Source organism: Sander vitreus, chromosome 8, assembly GCF_031162955.1.
Source record: "Sander vitreus isolate 19-12246 chromosome 8, sanVit1, whole genome shotgun sequence".
In the NCBI taxonomy this organism is placed as follows: domain Eukaryota; kingdom Metazoa; phylum Chordata; class Actinopteri; order Perciformes; family Percidae; genus Sander; species Sander vitreus.
The window spans coordinates 32,594,434-32,614,460 of NC_135862.1; the positions used below are offsets into that span (position 1 = coordinate 32,594,434).

General features: G+C 40.5%; 1 protein-coding gene across 8 annotated transcripts in view; it reads right to left on the reverse strand.

The window, feature by feature from the left end:
- The window catches only part of LOC144522634 (uncharacterized), a 133,833-nt gene that overhangs the window by 111,137 nt on the left and 2,669 nt on the right, over positions 1 to 20,027 (reverse strand). The window contains exon 1 of one of the 8 annotated variants that reach the window (XR_013502421.1): positions 635 to 658. The exons of the other annotated variants lie outside the window; for them this stretch is intronic. The gene's annotated coding sequence lies outside the window, so the exon portion shown is untranslated. Of the gene's footprint in view, positions 1 to 634; positions 659 to 20,027 lie in introns of those variants that run through there. 8 annotated transcript variants of the gene reach the window in all.

Consider the following 20,027-nt stretch of genomic DNA (forward strand, 5'->3'; position numbering starts at 1 on the left):
GGTCTGCTTGGCCGTGGCTTTGTAGCGTCACATTTCCTCCTACTCATTTCCGAGAGAGAGAGAGAAAGAGAACTTTTCCTGCTACAGCTTTCCCACCGTGGTCATAAAGGATAGGGGAGACACTTTGTTTCTCCGTCTATGCCTCCGGGGTCAGTACTTGCTCCGGAGCTAATCTCCGTCACTCTCTCACCCTCTCTACCACACGCTCCCCACGCACACACACATGCCTTGTTGTTATTCCCTTAAAGAGATACGCTAGAATGAATCAGACACCAGCGCTCAAGTATAAACCTCAGTAGGGGTGCATGATATATCAACTAAATATCGTTATCGCAATATCACGTTGTGCAATATTCTATCGATAAGTATGCAATATTTTGTTTATTTTGTGGAGCACTGCGTCCCGTCCGTTGACTGTGTGGCTTAGTTGTGTTTGATTTAGAGCCCGCTTGAAACACTATAATGATCATCATTTCATTGGCCAGTTACCGTGCCATGTGCACATCCACTACGTGACAAACCCTGTGTAGTGTACCACGTGTGTGCATATTTTGAAAAGTGAAATAGATAGTCCCGCATGACATATAAAATCCTCCTCACCTACAAATCCCTCCATGCCCTGGCCCCACTGTACCTCTCCGTCCTCCTCCATCCATACACCCGACCCCAAAACCTACCAGTCCTCAGACGCTGGCCTGCTCTCCATTCCCAACACCAGACTCTGTACCTTTGGAGTAGGGGTGCATGATATATCGACTCAATATCGTTATCGCGATATCACGTTGCGCAATATTATATCGAAAGTGTCGCAAGGCGCACAGGTCCACTACGTGACAAACCCTGTGGAGCGTACCACGTGTGTGCATATTTCGACAGAGTGACAGTGTAAGTGAAGAAATAGATAGAGACAACAAAACGAAACAAATCAGAGAAGCGAAAGAAAAGTTTTTATTTTAATTTTATTTATTTATATATTTTATACTGTCCAACCAGTAAAACATGTCCTGTTCTGTAGACATGGTCCTTATTTATTTATTCACGTTGGACCAGTCCAATATGACTGTCAGTTGAAATAAACCTTGTGTTGTATTTGTTATGAATCTATTTTGATGCGTTTTCCCATAACTTTTGTAATGTTACATATGTTTAAAAATATCGAAATTAATATTGATATCGCAATATTCCGAATCGATATCGCAATATCACATTTTGTCAATATCGTGCAGCCCTGAACCTCAGGCCATTTACCTAGGCTTTTTCTAAGTCGAAACACTGCAATTCCTCAGTGGATCTACTTCTCTTGTCTACAGTTGCTGTCTGACTCTACAGCTAAGGGCCCCTGCAGCAAACAAATGGGTCAGGAGGCAGGAACTCAGGGAGTCTCCATGCTTTGCTCCAGCATTTGGAACCACTCTCGTCCTATCACAAATTCCTCTTTCTTGGCAATTATACAGTCCTCTCTCTCTCTCTCTCTCTCTCTCTCTCTCTCTCTCTCTCTCTCTCTCTCTCTCTCTCTCTCTCTCTCTCTCTCTCTCTCTCTCTCTCTCTCCCCCTCTTTTCATCAGTGCTGGCAATAAAACTGTAGTCTACATGCTGCACTAATTAACAACCTTCGGTGGAAGACCACCAAACTGGTGAACTGGCACACTCGAAGCACGCTTACAGTAGGACTCTCTTTCATTCTGTTTTTATCTTTCTTCATTCTCTCTGTCCATCACATTAAAAAAGTTGTGTTGAAGGTTGAGTTGCATTAGTCAACACAACTTTTAAGCTAAGATGGAGTTCCATGTACAGCTCCGCCTCCAGCTAATGTGAGTCCCGCCATAGATATGTACAGCGTTGGTTTGGATCTTTAGTTCACAACAGATTTTACCCATGGATGGCACTCCTGCAACACTAGACATGTATCGTATGTTGTTGTTCAATGAAGTGTCAATGAAGCTTAAGTGAATGAAACGATGGACCTTACCTCAGTGGCCCGGGTTTGATTCCAACCCGTGGCCCTTAGCTGCATGTCGTCCCCCCTTTCCTGTCTAAAGCTGTCCTATCAATTAAAAGGCAAGCCCAAAACAAATATTAAAAAAAGGCCAACACACACACACACACCAAGCTGCCGGTCTGGAGCATCAATCGAGTCTCTGTTCGTTCTCCTCCACCTCCTAATCTCCACTGCCATCTTCAACCACCAACATCCACACCACATCATTTGTCATAGAGCAGCACAACCTAAAACCAGACAAGTTGCCTTCAAAGTGCACTTAAATTAAAATCAGGTACATGCTCTCCATCGATGATACAGTTGACTGAACAGTCTGGGTCTCACTGGCTTCCATTCTTAGACTTCCCTTGGGAAAGTTACTGAATAAAGGGGGCAGAGTGGGAAGGTCACAGGCTGTCTCAAACTCTTGTCACAAAGTAAATTCTTCACATTTCTAAAATGCCTTGATTGCCAATGTCGCAAGCAAACAGTAGCTCCCAAATAGATTGTGCATTCATCAGGGCCATAGTGCCACGAAACTAGGACAGAAGTTAGAGAAGTATTGGGACCAAAGGGGCAATGCTAGTTCAAATCCCTGGAGCAGCTGGAGAAATATGATTGAGGAAAGTGAATGACAAAACCTCTGGACAACTTCTGCCAATGTGCCCTTAAGCAAGACATGCAATCCCCAAATATACTTGTTAAGGAGCTCAGTGCCCCACACGGTGTGTGTGTGTGGCGTGGTGGTGAGATTTTGAGTGTGTTGTTCCAACTTTCCCTGGATAAATAAAGCACATTAAACATCCCTGTGTACCATGATGAAAGGTTCCAGGCAAAGAAACACAATTGGGACAAAAGGAACATTATGCAGTGACAGAATTTGACAAGAGGTATTTATTGTCCACCTTCATCTGACAGACTCAACTATGGGTCAAAAGCCTGACAAGACAGACCAAACATATAAAACAGAGGCGAGGTGGAAATAAAAATAATGAAGGAATGCTAAGGCGGTCGGTACAAGGAGACAGTTTGCCTTGTTTCCCAAAGAGATGCTCTGGCATGCCAGTGATCACAGAGAACCTTCCAGCGTTAAGTGATTCTGAATAGCAGCAAGGGGACAGCGAGAGGAGAGGGCAACAAGATTGCTGGACCGGAGCAGGGCGAGTGGTGCTGGCAGGGCCCCGAGTATTGTTCGGGGAGCCGAGCAGGAGGCTATCACAGCCCGGGCCAAGCGCTAGCCACGTGCTCCTCGCCGAGGCCAGCATGAATTATTACATTTCATTCTGTTATCTTTCATCATGGTTCATTACAGACAGACAATTGAGCTCCAAAAGAAGCACCACGCTCAGGGGTTCCCCCCAGATGCCCTCAGAGAGAGAGAGAGAGAGAGAGAGAGAGAGAGAGAGAGAGAGAGAGAGAGAATCCCTACTCTTTCCACTGAAAAGGACGGAGGATGGACAAAAACACATTGTCCGTGGATTTAAAAAGGAGGCTTATGGCTGCTATGAAAAAAAGAAATGTGCTTTTAGAAGGAGAGAAGAATGAATCTGCCCGCTGATGCACGCTCAATGAGATGTACGCTAGCCGGGCCATAGAAAAGAAGCGAGAATTGAAAGGGATGGAATCTGAGGCAAATGACACTCGAGTGTTTTGAAAATAACTGACAGCTGCACAATAGGACACCAAAACAGACTGCAATCTGCCCATAAATAGATGAAAAGACAGTGCCTTGAATAGAAGTGCGACCAAATACATACAGAGATACTGTCCATTCATACCAGAAGTGGATAGACAGCCGTGAAAATGTACATGAAAGGTGAGGTTGTGCTCTGATAAATGAACCAAACACAGAGACAACTACAAAGAATTTGTGAAACAAAAAGGCTTTTTCATTTTCAAGTACATGAGTGCCACAAGTATGCTTAAGTTTAGGCCTTGAGCATTCTTTTTTCACCACAGAGTCACACTCAATCTATACAAAAAAACATTCAGGTTCACACAGAGACAAAACAGAAACCAAATGCCACTTGAACATTTAAGTTGAGTTCAGTAGGGGACATTGGTATTGTTCGACCTAATCACAGCTAATTACAAACCTGTCTGAATCAATGATCTATGCCTGAATCAATGAGCCACAACCATCCGGAAGAAATGCATGTGTATTGGTATAATCGCAGTGTCTGTCATCCAAGCTTTGTTATATGCATCTGTGTGTGTGTGTGTGTGTGTGTGTGTGTGTGTGTGTCCAGAGAGGTGAGTATCAGAACACACTCCTCTTGTCACTCGCTATTCGCTGCATAACACAGACATTTTCCATTCTGTCAGCGCAAGCAGCGAGCACACTGGCTCCTTCTAAACTCAGCCGCCACTTCATTAAATGACTTCAGACTCTTGGCAGAGTCAGTGGGAAAAGTCTATATTAACTCTGTGTGAGATCCACGGGGTGACCAACAAAGGCCATAGTTGTTCCTCTATGCTGGGTGCTGCTCGGGGGAATTCTGGGGCCTATCGGGGTACCCCTCCGCTGGGCCCTCTGCCCCATTTGTGTCTCACACATTGCTTCTTCATCTTCATCTTCTTCTCTCTCTCTCTCTCTCTGTCTCAGACCTTACATACAGACATACATACATACATACAGACACAAATAAACACGCAAGGATGCACACTGGAGTCACAAAAAAGCTGACCTACTTTCCAGGAAATGGTTATTCGATTGTGAGTTACTGTGAATCAGCAAATATAAAGACCAGAGCCAGCCACAGTAGAGAATAAAGTGCATGTGCGTGTGTGTGTGTGTGTGTTGGTGGGGCACAGTTGAGTTTTGACATCATTATGCGGGATCGATCACATTATGCAGGATCAAGCCAAGTTATGGGTTACATGAGGGACACACTATATGTGTTTAGACTGGAGAATGAAGGGAGGGGTAGGGGTCTTCTCACAGTCCAACGGCTGGCTCATTTGTTTACAGGAGGTTCAGATGGAGAGAGGCAGCCTGATGGTACCTAATGGCCGGGAGGAGAAGCTGGCGGCCGACTCAAAGCATTTACTGTTGCTCAGCCAGGTCAAAGTGCTGGGTCATTTGGGAGCGGATAGGCAGAACAGCCAGTGGATCAGCCACCACAGTATTTAAGACTTGCATATTGTGTAATGTAAAGTGAGGAGAAAAGCTTTGTAAGTAAAAATTACACCGTAAAACAGTATTCATAAAGCGGTCTGTTCCAAGGCAAAAAGCCAGAGCACCGGTGGCCATAACTGGGACTGTACGTTGACACAAAGTACAAAAATTGACAGTGGTATCATGGGAGTGTTAAAGGAAAACTATGGTTTATTACAACTTGAGTTTTACTTTTGTGGCTAATGTTTCTATCAGCTATGATAACACTAGACTCTCTCTAGAATTTATTACACGGATCTTGACTTGGTTAGAGGCAACATCCATTAGAAATAGGTCCAACGGGGGAAGAAACACCATTAGACGACCATACAGTACTAAATAAGCACAACATGCCAAAACAAAATATATCTGTGTGCATATTGTGTAAGCTGTACAGTTACATTGCAAAGTCACTGCATGTCTCCAAAGTCAATGACTTAAACACACGATGCAATGAGATGCGTAAACAAAAAGAGTACATGCAATCATAATATATACTGATATCAATAACTTTTTAAGTATTGAATGTTTCACTCTCAAAAATCAATATTGCTATTAGCCTACATAAGCCAACATTGGCCGGGCTTGATCCAGATCAGACCTATGACACGCCAAAACTACATTATATCATTCAAATGTATTGCATTCTTTACATCAAAGTCAGTTTATTCAACAGCACTTTACTGGAGAGAAAAAAATGGCATGATGTAAATGATGACAGAAATTACAGCTGTTCTGGAGAGACACAGTAGAGTAGAAGTCAAATGGGGAGTGTCCAGCGAAGCACTCAAGTGTGGGTAGAAGAAAGAAAAAGTATTTAGGTGAAGAATCCTTGTTTAACCACGAAACATTATTACAGCCTCGTCTGGCCCCGTTTCACACCCAAAGGAAAATAGAAAGACAGATGCAGATAGAGACCCAGACACACTCATCTATGATCTGGGACACGCACACACACGCACACACACACACACACACACACACACACACACACACACACACACACACACACACACACACACACACACACACAGAAAATGATCTATGCCCTTGCCATTCTAACTCTTGCATGGCAGCTAGCCTTGCAGTGAAAGCTTGCTGTGTGTTATCAGAGTATCTGAATAAACAACCGCAGCGTCCACATGGGCCAAGTTGGCAGCTCTCCCTCTGTGACATAGAGAAAAAAATACCGGTTCTCATGCGGTTATATACAATGTTGTTGCATATTAGTAACTAGGGCTGAACGATTCATCTTTTTCAAATCAAAATCGCGATTTGAAAGAATGCGATTAGCTAATCGTGAAGACCGCCATTAATCGGCTGTAAAATATTTAGTTGAGTGTTTGGCGTAACATTCAATTTAACATTTTTTATTCCTCTTTTCATTATTATATTTATTGTTTTTTTATAAGATAAATGCTGGAATAATGTTACATATCACAGATTGTTTACAGAAATGTCACACACACATACACACACACACACACACATACACACACACTTCAGCCTCTAATAATCCACCAAATGTATTGAGAAAGGTGCAAAAAGGACACAACAGCTGTACAGTTAATCAGTCGGATTGACTTGATATGCCAGTTCCAGTAATGGCTAACTTCTGTGGTGACCTTTACCCAATCTGGTGGATTTATTTGTTCTAATTAAGCAAGTTAGGGCCACATGGCCTTTACAAATGAAGTCATTCATCTTGATGTGACATGTGGGAGGAGACAAGGCCAATTACCCCCAGGAAAAATAACAATTACTTCAATACCAGGAGGTCAAGAGTTTGCCAGAGAGGGTAAACATTCTCACCAACAACTCATAAAAAAAGAATGTAGACCTTAAGGAAACTATGCATAGACGCTGTCTTATATTCAAGTGTTGCCTACTTCTATGCCAATGCTGGTATTATACATTTCTTCTCCTGCAAGCCGTCACTGGTAGACCGTATACATTGACTGCACTATACAGTAAATGAGGTCCTGTGTCTATGGCTACATATACACTACTACGTTTCCATTTTTAAGCGGCGTTGTGAGTAGGGTTGGGCATCGAGAACCGATTCCTACTTGGAATCGTTTCAAAAATTACAATTCTATCGGAATCGTTTCTTTATTGGAATCGTTTGGAATCGTTTAGAGGATTTGGTTTCAAATTGCTTCCCAATTTCATATGTGCAAGTTTTGGTTTCCGAAGCGGCCAGGCTCTTGCTGTGTTGCAGCCTTAGAACACAGTAAGCAGCGCTCTAGTGTGGCTTTATTTTACATTGAAAAAGTGGTAAAACTGCAAACCACCATTGAATCAAAATAAAACGTTCCTCTTATTTGTGAAAATAGGCATGTGATCCGTTTCAACTCCACCCCTCAAAGAATCGGAATCGTGAATCGATAAGAACCGGAATCGAAAGGAAGAATCGGAATTGGAATCAGAATCGTTAAAATCCAAACGATGCCCAACCCTAGCTGTGAGACAAAGACAAGCTCCCTCCACACAAGAGTTTTAGCTCCAGTAGCAGAACTAATTTCCGTTCATATTAACACATAACAACGACACATATCACATGACCATTCGCATACACTGGGCGTGCCGGTGTAAACAGAAAGCAGATTGTCTGACTGGAAAAATGTGTGTCAGGTGCGAGTGAGAGATTATATATATATATATATATATATATATACACACACACACACTAGAGTACTCTGAATACTCTGCAGTTGAAAATTATGAATGTATAAGTTGAAATTGCAACAATGGCGAAAACTATGACCAGAGATTAATTTGCTTGAACCGACGACAAGGTGGAACTGTAAAGGTATGTAAGCCTACCTAACTGGTGATGAAGACTGACTGACATCATCGTTTCCAAAGGTCTCCGTCTAAGCCTGTCTAAACTACAAAATCAACCCCTGGAGATTTCAAACCAAAACAGGGGGCAGCAGAAAGATATATGTGGATGAGCGGGAATGAATGATATGGGGAGGAGCGGAATGTGGATAACTGGTATATGTGGATGAGTGGAATGTGGATAAATTGTATATGTGGATGAGTGGAGGCAAGGAGAGTGTATGGTAAAACGGACTTTGATGGATACGAGTGCCCAGCTACACATACAGAACACACAATTTTGAGGAAAAGATACATGTCCGGCAAACTAAACACAGCTTACAGCATGGCCCCGGGGTTGAAAATAGTCCACAATGTCTAGATCAACATTGCTGGGGCCAGCGGGGGCTCGGAGGTGGACTGAGGCCGCCCAGCAAGAGGCCTCCTCCTCCCGCCCTGATAAATACAGTTAGCTGGGGAACTGGGATTGTTTCTCCTCCTGTGATCCCACACACTGGAACCTCTGTGCGTATGGAGCGTAGTGATCAAAGTGAGCATGTGTTTATGTGTTAGTCCTTCAGAAGGAAGTGTGTGTCTTTGTGCTACTGAGCTACAGATCTGAAGCTGGAGCGTCACTAAGGATAAAAGGATGCATACAAGCACAACAGGCAACACCATATTCGTTTATAACTTCTTATACATAACTTCCTCAAACACAGGCCCCTAAGGTTCCGTCACGTGTTCATTATTATCTGTCACACACCAGCGCCACATGTGATAATGCAATTCAGTCTAGAGTTCATCCTCCATGTTGCCCTAACGACACAAAGCTCACCTTTCACTGGAAACTCTTCATTAAAAGGGAAGTTTACTTTCAATTATAATACACCACAAAAGTGCGCACACACACAGTCAGGAACCTTCAAGTGACTCCCAAGCATCCTGAGCCATCCACCACATTGCACAAGGAGATTCAGTGCACAAAATGAAGGAATAACACCAGGCAACAATATGGCTCAGTTCGCTTTCCACCATGGGGTTTCGCTCTGAGAAATTCAAAATATTACATCCTTCCTACAGTATATGAGCATTCTGAATAGGGCTCTCTGTCTCTAATTGGCCTCTTTTACCTTTTTTTATCAGTGTTCGTTCCTCTCTCTCTCTGTTGAGCTCACTGTCTCTCTTACAAACACACATGCAATGGTGTGTGCATGCACATACAAGCCCACCACATTCCAGTCTAATCCACATCCATCCTCTCTGTGAGAAACACTCTAGATTGGTTTTGCTTCTAGTATAAACTTCCAAGTTGAGGTCAGACTTTGGGGTCACAGGGGCCTACAGAGGGCCGTGTAGCTTGACTTCAAAGAGAAACAGACAGAAGCAGGGGGAGCCAGCCTGTCAGTGCTTTCTCTACTCTACAGTTGCACCTCTCACAAGCCCTCCATGTCTGCGTCCTTTTGTTAAGGCTAGACAGTCAAGGCTGTGTTAGCTGGCGGCGGCATTCAAAATGTCTTTGACTTTTCCTGGATCCATTTTTCTGCACAAACCAGTGTTGTAAATCATGCAATAAAATAACAAAAAAAAAAACACATCTACCTTTTCTCTGATTGGTTGTTAGTATTCGTTAGACTCCAAACATCATACAGTAACTCAGGAATCATATCTACTATATGCTTTGGAGACCGTCCGAGGAGGTAAATTGGGGTGTTGGATGGGTCAAACAAACATTTTTGTACCCACCGGGGTTCGTGTCCTGTTTGAATAAGGAAAGTAAACTGCAAGTTTTTTTTACGGAACAAACGGGAACTACATCACGTTCGTAACCGTAAGTGAATTACCGTGACAATTTTAGTGATTTGAACCCAAACCTTTTCTAAACTAAGTAGTTTTGTTGCCTAAACCTAACCAAACTGCAACCGTTTCACAACGTTTACGTGTTTCAAGCCCCGTCCGTCACATTTAGATATGAGAACAGAAAACGCTCCTGTGGGTCGCACTTCCTGCCACCACTAAAGGTGCTAATTTATGAAACGTTCCTAATGGTCGTATAAGAGTGTAGGAATATACAACCTATGTCGTATGGTTTGGAAGACCGCTGTGACAGTGCATTTTGCATGACTGGCATAGACCTTTAAGATATGGATTTATTTTGTGTTGAAAGGTGTGGTAGCAACTGACTGGCAGAGTAAGGACTAGTTGAACTGCCTCAATTATTGATTAGGGCTGAGTATCAAGCCTTCAATACCCAATACTGAATACGGTTAAAAACTACAGAAAGCTGGCATCAAATGCTTCATCAGATCCATAACCTTGTTTACTAAGCCTAATGAATTAAATTTTGTGAAATTTTAGACATTAAAAGACATTTAAAGCTAGGGTTAGACAACATTAAACATTTAAAAACTTTGGCTTTTTTTTTTTGTTGATTTAAAGAAAAACTGAAATATTGTTATAAGTAACATTACTTAAAAAACCCTCTTTTTGTATTGATAGCTCAGGAACTGTATGAGCAATAGTATCCAAATATTTCAAACAAGGCACAGCTTTAAAAATGATCTTTTGTTGCAGTTTAAATTAACTAAAGAAAACCTCTATTTTGTTGAGTCCCTCAACTGAAGCTGACAGAAGCTGTCATCACTAGTGACGTCACTAGTGACATCACTAGTGACATCACTAGTGACATCACTAGTGACATCACTAGTGACATCACTAGTGACATCACTAGTGACATCACTAGTGACGTCACTAGTGACATCACTGTCAAAACCCTAGACAGGCTCCAGTATGTCCAAAACTCTAACGCCAGGGTCCTCACCCACACCAAGACGTGGCAGCACATCACCCCAACCCTCATCCACCTTCACTGGCTCCCAATTAAGTCCTGCATGATATATAAAATCCTCCTTCTCATCTACAAATCCCTCCATGCCTTGGCCCCACTGTACCTCTCCGTCCTCCTCCATCCACACACCCGACCCCGAAACCTGCGGTCCTCAGACGCTGGCCTGCTCTCCATTCCCCACACCAGACTCTGTACCTTTGGAGTAGGGGTGCATGATATATTGACTCAATATCGTCATCGCGATATCACGTTGCGCAATATAATATTATATCGAAAGTGTCGCGATAAGTATGCAATATTTTGTTTATTTTGTGGAGCGCTGCGTCCCGTCCGTTGACTGCGTGGCTTAGTTGTGTTTGATTTAGAGCCATTTTAAAACGCTATAATGATCATGTTTCATTGGCCAGTTACCGTGCCACTTGCACGTTAGTGCACGTCAGCGCACGGGTCCACTACGTGACGAACCCTGTGGAGCGTACCATGTGTGTGCATATTTCGACAGAGTGACAGCGTAAGTGAAGAAATAGATAGAGACAACAAAACGGAACAAATCAGAGAAGCTAAAGAAAAGTTGTGTCCTGTTTTCTTTATTTATATATTTTATACTGTCCAACCAGTAAAACATGTCCTGTTCTGTAGACATGGTCCTTATTTATTTATTCATGTTGGACCAGTCCAATATGACTGTCAGTTGAAATAAACCTTGTATTGTAAGAACACTTGTTTTATTTGTTATGAATATATTTCAATGCGTTTTCCCGTAACTTCTGTAATTTGACACAGATATCCGAAATGTTACATCCCTGGACATTTAAAAAAAACTCCTGAAACACCACCTGCTTGCCACATGAAAGGCGCTATATCAATAAAAGTTATTATTTTATTATTATTATTATTATTATTATTATTAATAATTTATTTATTTATTAATTCTTATTATTATTATCAAATATAACCTTGTCACATTGGGGTAATGTTTAGTGTACCTTTAAACCCTCGGTGTTTGATTTCATCAACATGACTTTTCTGCCATCTAGTGGTGATGTCAGAGAACAACAGCTGTGTTCTTTATATCAGTTTTAAAGGACAACGCCAATGCTTTCTAGCAGTAGTGGTGTAGATGTAAGTGCGTGTGTATGTTAGGGCGCCCGTATAGCTCAGTTGGTAGAGTAAACCATATATAGAGGTTTACTCCTCGACGCAGTGGGCCCGGGTTCAACTCCGACCTGCGGCCCTTTGCTGCATGTCAAAATTTGCCCCCCTTTCACGTCTTCAGCTTTCCTGTCAAAATAAAGGCCGAAAAATGCCCAAACAATATATATGTTTGTGATTATATCTTATTTTCTTTATTACTGTCAGTGCATTGTACTGTATCAGAAAATATGTTTAAGATACTAAATAAAATGCAAATATCTAAATTGGATTTTCTCCCCAAATCCTGAGCTATTCATTTCCATCAAAGATGGGTTCTACTTGTCATACATGTTAATATTAAATAAATATTATTATTATAAAATGGGATGTTTTTGCAGTCACATTTAGCTAGTCATACCTGATCCACACATTCTATAACATAACTTTATACACTATATATGCTTTAGTTTAGATGGGTGATTTTACTGAAACGGTTTCCCAGTGTATACTTATGATATTGAAATCCAAATTTTACTCTAGAATCTTCTATTCTACTTGTATACCTGTAATTACTCTTTGTCTGAAAAGCTAGGTTTTAGCGCCTGTCACTTTAAGACCCACTCCCGAAAAAGCCCAGTCTGCTCTGATTAGTCAGCGTTTGGAGTCTCTCGAATCTGCGCTCTCTGGGTCATTGCAGCCAGGGAATGAATGAATGTAACGGCACTGTAGCCGCACTTTCTACCTATAAACTGTATAGCATTGTTGTGACATCACAACCGTACAGAAGTCCTGACGGCTCGTTTAAAGGCATGGTTTCTGAATACGGGCTGTGTGCATTTCTCTGTGGGTTGAGCATTTTGATTCTTTACAGTATTCGTATAGCACCTCGACTTGCTTTATTATTATTATAAAAAAAAGGCATGGAAATCTCACTTTGTACAATATGAGACCTTTTAATACATATTACTGCTTGGTTAATAAAGTTATAATCATCTAACGATACAACAGATCAGTATTTCTCAGAGTGCTCAGCATCCGTGAGTAGATTTAGTAAAATATCATGTTTTTACAGTGGTTCTCAAACTGTCTGCCAGCAAATCCAAAGCCATAGTGAGCTGCCCAGATATTCAATATCAAATAAACGTAAACGTAAATTCAAACATTATTATTTGAATTGGCTGGTTGTTTTTTAAAGATAATTTTTTGGGCTTTTCCACCAGACAGCTGGATGAGAAAGGGGAGAGAGAGGGGGAAGACATGCAGGAAATTGTCACAGGTCGGATTCGAACCCTTGACCTATGCGTCGAGGCATAAACCTCTCAGTATATGTGCGCCTGCTCTACCCACTGAGTCAACCTGGCCACGAATTTTCGGTGTTGCCGGACTTCAGCAGTGAACAATGCCTCCAATTTACATCACAAATGATCAGCGTGACTTTTGGAGGAGTTTACAGTTACTGTCAACTGACAAGATGGATCGATGGCTTGAGACAGACATTGCTTCTCCGATGTCTCAGCACAAGCAGCACCATCCTTTCTCATTAAGATGGCAACAGAGACGATGAGTGGGTAAGCTATTTGTAAAACCTGTCATTTAATCTGGCTGCAATTGTAATCTACTGTTGAAGTAGGAGGCCTATTGTTTTGGGGGATATTTTGGATGGTCCGTGAGATTGTTTTTTTTTGTTTTTTTTGGGGGGTAAGTGGTCCTTGGTATGAAAACGTTTGAGAAACACTGCAATAGATGTCCATTTATACTAGATGTTGATGGGATGACTTATATTGCACAGCCTATTCCTCACCACTAGAGTTCAGAGTTTTACCACATATGAACTGCACCCTGGATATACAGTGCCACATTAAATACACTCTGTCCACCAGAGTCAACAAACAACTGAAAACAGAATAATCAAAATCCATAACACTCAAGGGGAAGCTTAATCCAGCTTTCCATCCATTGTTCCGGTACTGCTTAATACTCCCATGCAAAACTGAGTGAAACATTCTACTGGGGCCTTGAATCTGTTCCAATAAGCAGTCCTGGATCACATAAAACAGAGGAGCCAAAGCTCGTTATGATGTTTAATGAAATTATGATGTACTGCCCATAGCAAAACCTATTAGTCATTTATCTAGTCTTAATATCCTTTAAAAAAAAGAAAAAGAGGCTGTTTTTCACATGCTATAATGTGTATCCCCTCCCCTAACATGCAAAGGGTCTGTCCTGTCCTCATGTGTGTTATTTTCAGTGTTTACTAGGTCACAGTGAACAACCTAAGATAATTTGGAGATGTCTGCTGTTTTCTAGCAAAAGTTACATAGGGGATACACAAAATATCAAAACAAATTAAACATTTTACCAAGGACATTCTTCTTATTCTATAATATTAACAACACTTTGTTACAGAAAGTGTCTGAAACAAGAACAAGTGGAATTTTCTCCCACAAACCCTATCTCAGATTGAGACAGAGATCAACTTTGTTATCCAAGAACGGGGACATTTGTTTGGTCCAGTGTTCAAGACATCACAAAGTCCACAGTAAAAAACACACACAGTAAGACCACAACATGAACATAATTAATTGCATTCACTCGCACTGCCACAGAATAAACAACAAAGTCAAATAAAAACAGTCAATCTACATTAGTAAAATCTAATTTTATATAAAAGTGTAAGGTTACCCGTTGATTAGCCTACATGTTATACAGGCTTTGAGGAATACAAGAGTTCTTTTATCTACTTGTTTTGATTTGATTTTGTAGAAGTCCCTTTCCCCGGGTCAGGTTGCTGCTGCGACTGAATTTAGACTGACTTTTGGAGGATGGGTTTGGTCTAACAGGAAAGTGGCTCTTTCTCGGTCAATGCCTATGATTTTCCCTGCTGTCCTGATTTGCCGTTGCAGATTGGCTTGGTCCTGCTTGTACATAGATATGACGAAAAGACAGAACCCTCTTAAGTGCTGATGTATTAAACAATTGTAAAATCTCCCATTACATTAAAATGGTTAAGTTTGCGTAAAAAAAAACAAAACAAAAAAAATACATTCTGCAACTTCCTGGTATTTGAAGTGGCACAGTCAACTGAAGTCTGGTTTATCGTATTGTTGTACAGTAGGTGGAGAATTGGTGAATTTACACATGTCTGTGCGTGGATACGGCAGAAGTGAACCACTCTTGTTGTGTGCAATTCTTTCTTCTATTTTTTCAAATACGCCGCACTTTCGCCGCATAAATTGCCGATTTCCGCGCAAAATGCGCGGGGCTTGCATGATTTCATGACCCCCACATTTTCATTGCAAAAAAGTCACATATATATCTTAGCAGAAAGTTGAAAAATGTTGCATTTACTTCACACAAGAGCAGCCATTTTCCCCTGTTGCCATGGGAACATTATGAAGTGACGTAATTACGCGACGTGAACATCATCGAAAAGCTGCAAACCCCGCGATGAAGCCGCGATGAAACCGCAGTTTTTGCAAGTTCCCGCAATTTCATCGCATAAAATTGCATAAATATCCCGCATATTCCATCGCATTTTTTAAGAAAACGTGACGCAAATGATAACAATCACAAAAAAAACTCCGCATTTTTCTGGAAGGACTGAGTAATAGATGTTATTCAACATCCTAAAAAGAATACCTTTTAGGAAATGATATTTTTTGTGAGTTATTGTACCTACATGTGCATATCTACTTGTACTGTATCTAACGGATGTAGGGATCCTTTGTAAGATAAGTTAAAATTTAAAAAAGAAATCCGTTCAAGAGAAATGGCACTATCTACCAATAAAAAAAAAGGCTATCCGGCTGACTTTCTGACATAACAACTCTTGAGTGCATGTTTGGGAAATGTGTCTTGACACACAGTATGCACACAGGGGAATTTTCAATGCCACAACATTGCGGTGTCAGCAGCTGATATACCTTATACATAACAGGACACATCATAGAACAGCTGTTGTGTCTGACTTACTGTACTGACTACCGAAAGCTATCAGCTTGTCAGTAACGACGGTCGCCAAAAAAAAAAAAAAGTTTTGTTTCCACTTCACTGAACGCTTCAAAAAACACAACAAGCCTCAGCAAGCAGGCAAAGGCACACATTGTGCTATTTTTAATAACGCAGAGCTGTGAATTAGAATTAATACAGAGCAGTAAAAAATATTCAGCAATAAAAGCTGTGCTATTGTCAATGCATCCTAGATTTATGGAGAAACCAGGCTTTCAATTCTTTGTGTTGGGCATCGTGGAGTGACAGAGGCACATATCCTTTCAACAGTTGAGTTTAGGCCTGTAACAATTATGATATAATAATAATAATAATAATAATAATAATAATAATAATAATAATCTAACCGCAATTATTTTACATAACCGCCGTTATTTTGTATAACCGCAATTACAGCATTAGAGCATTTTTTTATGAGATTATGAGATTGGTCACACTATGGTTTGGATCCATCAAACGCGTTTTCAATACCCGGCGTAGCAGCACCTAACAGTAACGTTAGCTAACGTTAGTTAGCCTATGATGCTATAGATTCAGTTGCAATAAGAGCGATAAAAATCCACCGAAGCACCTTTAGGCCTACATGTAGTTTGTAGAGCTGCAACGATTAATCAATTAGTTTTCAACTCTTAAATTAATCGGCAACTATTTTGATAATCGATAAGTCGGTTTGAGTAATTTTTTAAGACAAAAGTAATTGAGAGAGGTGAGAGATGGTCGTCATTCATTAGCATTATGTTAACGTAGTTCCACGGGGATTTGGGCTTTTATTTTTCTAATCTGTACAGAACAACTTGTTTGCTAACTTTAGCTAAGGTCCTAAGGCAGCGTTTTACAAATGGTGGTACGTGTACCCCTAGGGGTACTTTGGAGGACTGCAGGGGATACGTGAGATATTTAACAAAATGTTTAATAGTTACAAGGCTGTTGTCCAGAACATTGTTCCTCTTTATGTAGACTTTTTTTCCTACGAAAAATGTGACATTTGGGTCACCTTCTTTGGAACTATTCTTGCCTTCCTTCCTTCTACTGTCCTTCTACTTCTACAAGTTTCTCGCTTTTTTCGAATTTATGTCACCGTTTTCTATTTTTGACCTATTCTTGCCTTAGGCTACTTCCTTCCATCTACCATCTTTTTTCTTCTAGATCATCTAGACGTGCCAAATTTTAATTATATAAGTATATTATATTATATATTATATTTTTTTATTATATATATTATATCATAAGTATATAAGATTATTGGTCGGACTGTTTAGGTAAAGCTATACTAGTGGCAGCTGTCACTTGTTGTCATAGCAACAACTCCAAACATCTTTTTACTTCGTAGGCTGTGAACCTGCGTATCTGGGTCATATAACCACAGTATATAACAAAAGATGTATCCTGGGATTCATTTAAATTTGTTTGAAAAAGTAATAAATGTTTAAAAGAAAATTATAATTTTACTAGAAGAGACAATATATTGTGAATCGCAATTATTTCCGAGACAATTCATTTTCCAGCAAAATTTGGAACTGTTACAGGCCTAGTTGAGTTAGATGTAAAGTTTTGCACACCTAATGCATGTAAAATTGTTGATTTTTGTTTAGATATTGGTGCTTTAATGCACACAATATAAAAAAAAAACACTTTTCTAACTGCGTTATTGAAGCTTAAGATGCACACATAACAACAGATGGCACACAAACACGAAAGGCTGCAATATACGATGCCGACAGATGCTTAAATGTGTGACCCATGGAACTGTATTCCTACAGTATGTAGACAGGCATAATCAGCATCGCCAAGCCAGGATGTTCTTCCTGTAGAGCAGCTGCAAAATCTCACAGCTGATCCTGGTCCAATTCTATAGCAGACACATCCGTACATACAATCTGACACTGCTCTACCTCCTCCTCCTCCTCCTCCTCCTGCTGCTTCAGCTGCACTGGAACGAGCCAGCAGTCATCCATCAAAGAACTGTTTCAGTTTCACCCTTGTCTCTAACTTCTTCTTATAAACTTCTTTACTATTGTTAGTATTCTTTGTGTCTCGGGAATAGTCCTCTTTACTTGCCTCACATTGGCAATCAAGCCATCGAGCATTTGCTATCAAAGCACAGACAACCTAACTTTAGAACACTTTCTTTCCCTGGGCCATAAGCACAATTTCCAGCAAGCCTTGAATGACCCCTCATGTGCAATATGTTGACTGTCTTTCAGGGTCAAACCTACTGGATCTTCTGCAATAATTACATTTATCCTAGTGCAAAATAACATTGTATTTATTATTTCTTTTACTTGTTATTATTTATGTTTGTTTTTGTGCTGTTTTTCCTGTCTTTTTAATCACACTGGCCAATAGCTGTTTTCTATATTCTATATTTTATATAAAAGATGTTGACTTTGAAGACTGAAAGGCGTAGGGGTGCATAAAGGTGTGTGATACTATGAGAAGAGCTTCAAGGATGCTTTTTATTATTAAATGCGGAACCACAAAATCATGCAAACAACGTTGACTGTTGAGCAACTGCTGATGTTTACCACTAAAACTGTGCACACTTGTTTTCACTTGTCAATAATACAATGCTGTTGTTTGTTTTTGCTTAGGATGTGGTTACCTGGTTACAAACACAACTGCATCATAAGTTGAATACTACGTTATATACTAAGCGCATCTACAAGTGTGTGCATTTAAAGCAATCAAACCACTGTAAGACAGCGGTCTGCCCGTCACTGCTGACATAGGCCTTGTTTGTGTTTAGGAAGCGTGACAGGAAGCGATGACGTCAGTGTGTTTCATGTACGACGGCAACTCGGTTCGCTGTGAGAGCAGCTCAAACCAACTCTTCTCATCTCCCTTCTAGGTGCCATCACTACTCAAGATGAAGTTTTTGATCTTCAGCGGTAAAAAAATTCACAGTAAATCAATGTGCAACGTGTTCATATCTAAAAGTATTTGTGTTCAAGTGACAGGCTGAGCTGTTGTTACAAGATTTGCCATCCACTGAGGTTCAACTGAGTCTATTAGATAGCATGCTGGACCGATCAGTGATGTACGGGGGACTTTTTAGACATGACGGGAGGCTTTTTATGAAACGAACAAAGTAAGCTAAGTGAGAAGCGTACTGGCTTTTGTGCGGTACCTGCGAAAAATGCATTGACCTCAAGACTTTATTTTCATTACAGCTGCATGGTTTCATTATTTTGGACATCATAAGACTGCATCAATCTTGTCGTTCACATCAGAGCAACAGTGGAGGAATCTAAAAGAATTTGTGGCAACTGATTGAAATTTTACAAGTTAGAAACTATATTTCCACACTTTACTCTTCAGAATATAGACTGAAATGGTTAATTTGATATCAATGTTTTTGATAAATGCTTGATGAACAAAACACCTTATTTTTGGGTATGTTTGAAATGATCTAAAAAACAAAGTTTGTTCTGCGCGAACAGGCTTTAGATTGTGGGTTATTTATAATGTAGTCTCGTCACATTGCCAGACCTTCCTCTACAGCGCTACGGAGGAGGGTCTGGCTAGTCCACACAGCATTCTTGGGCCGCACTAAGCGCCGGACAGAGCAACGGTGCCTCGGCAAATTAGACTCGGCAACACCTGATCAATCCCGGAAATGAAACGTCGTCAATATAGACCGCTTATAATGACTTAGTAACTGATTGAATTGATGTGATTTTACATATATTCTTGTGATGGAATGTCTGTGATTGGGGTTGCAAAATTCCGGGAATTTTCAAAGTTGGGAACTTTCCATGGGAATTAACTGGGAATATATGGGAATTAATGGGAATAAACTGGATATTTTTAATATTGCTTGTTATAATACTGTTAGTCTATAACAGGGAACTTAAATGTAGTTGGAAAAAAAACCCATCTTGCAGCATAATCTTGGTTAAAACAACCTGATTTAATGCAACTTCAGTTGAATGTCCTCCCTATATTCGTCAATGACATGCACGCACGCAGTAATCAGCATAGGCTACTACATACTGGCCAACATTTAGTATTTACAATACGGGAGTTTTTTTTTTCTTTTCTTTTTTTTAACCTATGTGTGTTAATTGTATAGCCCACTTCTT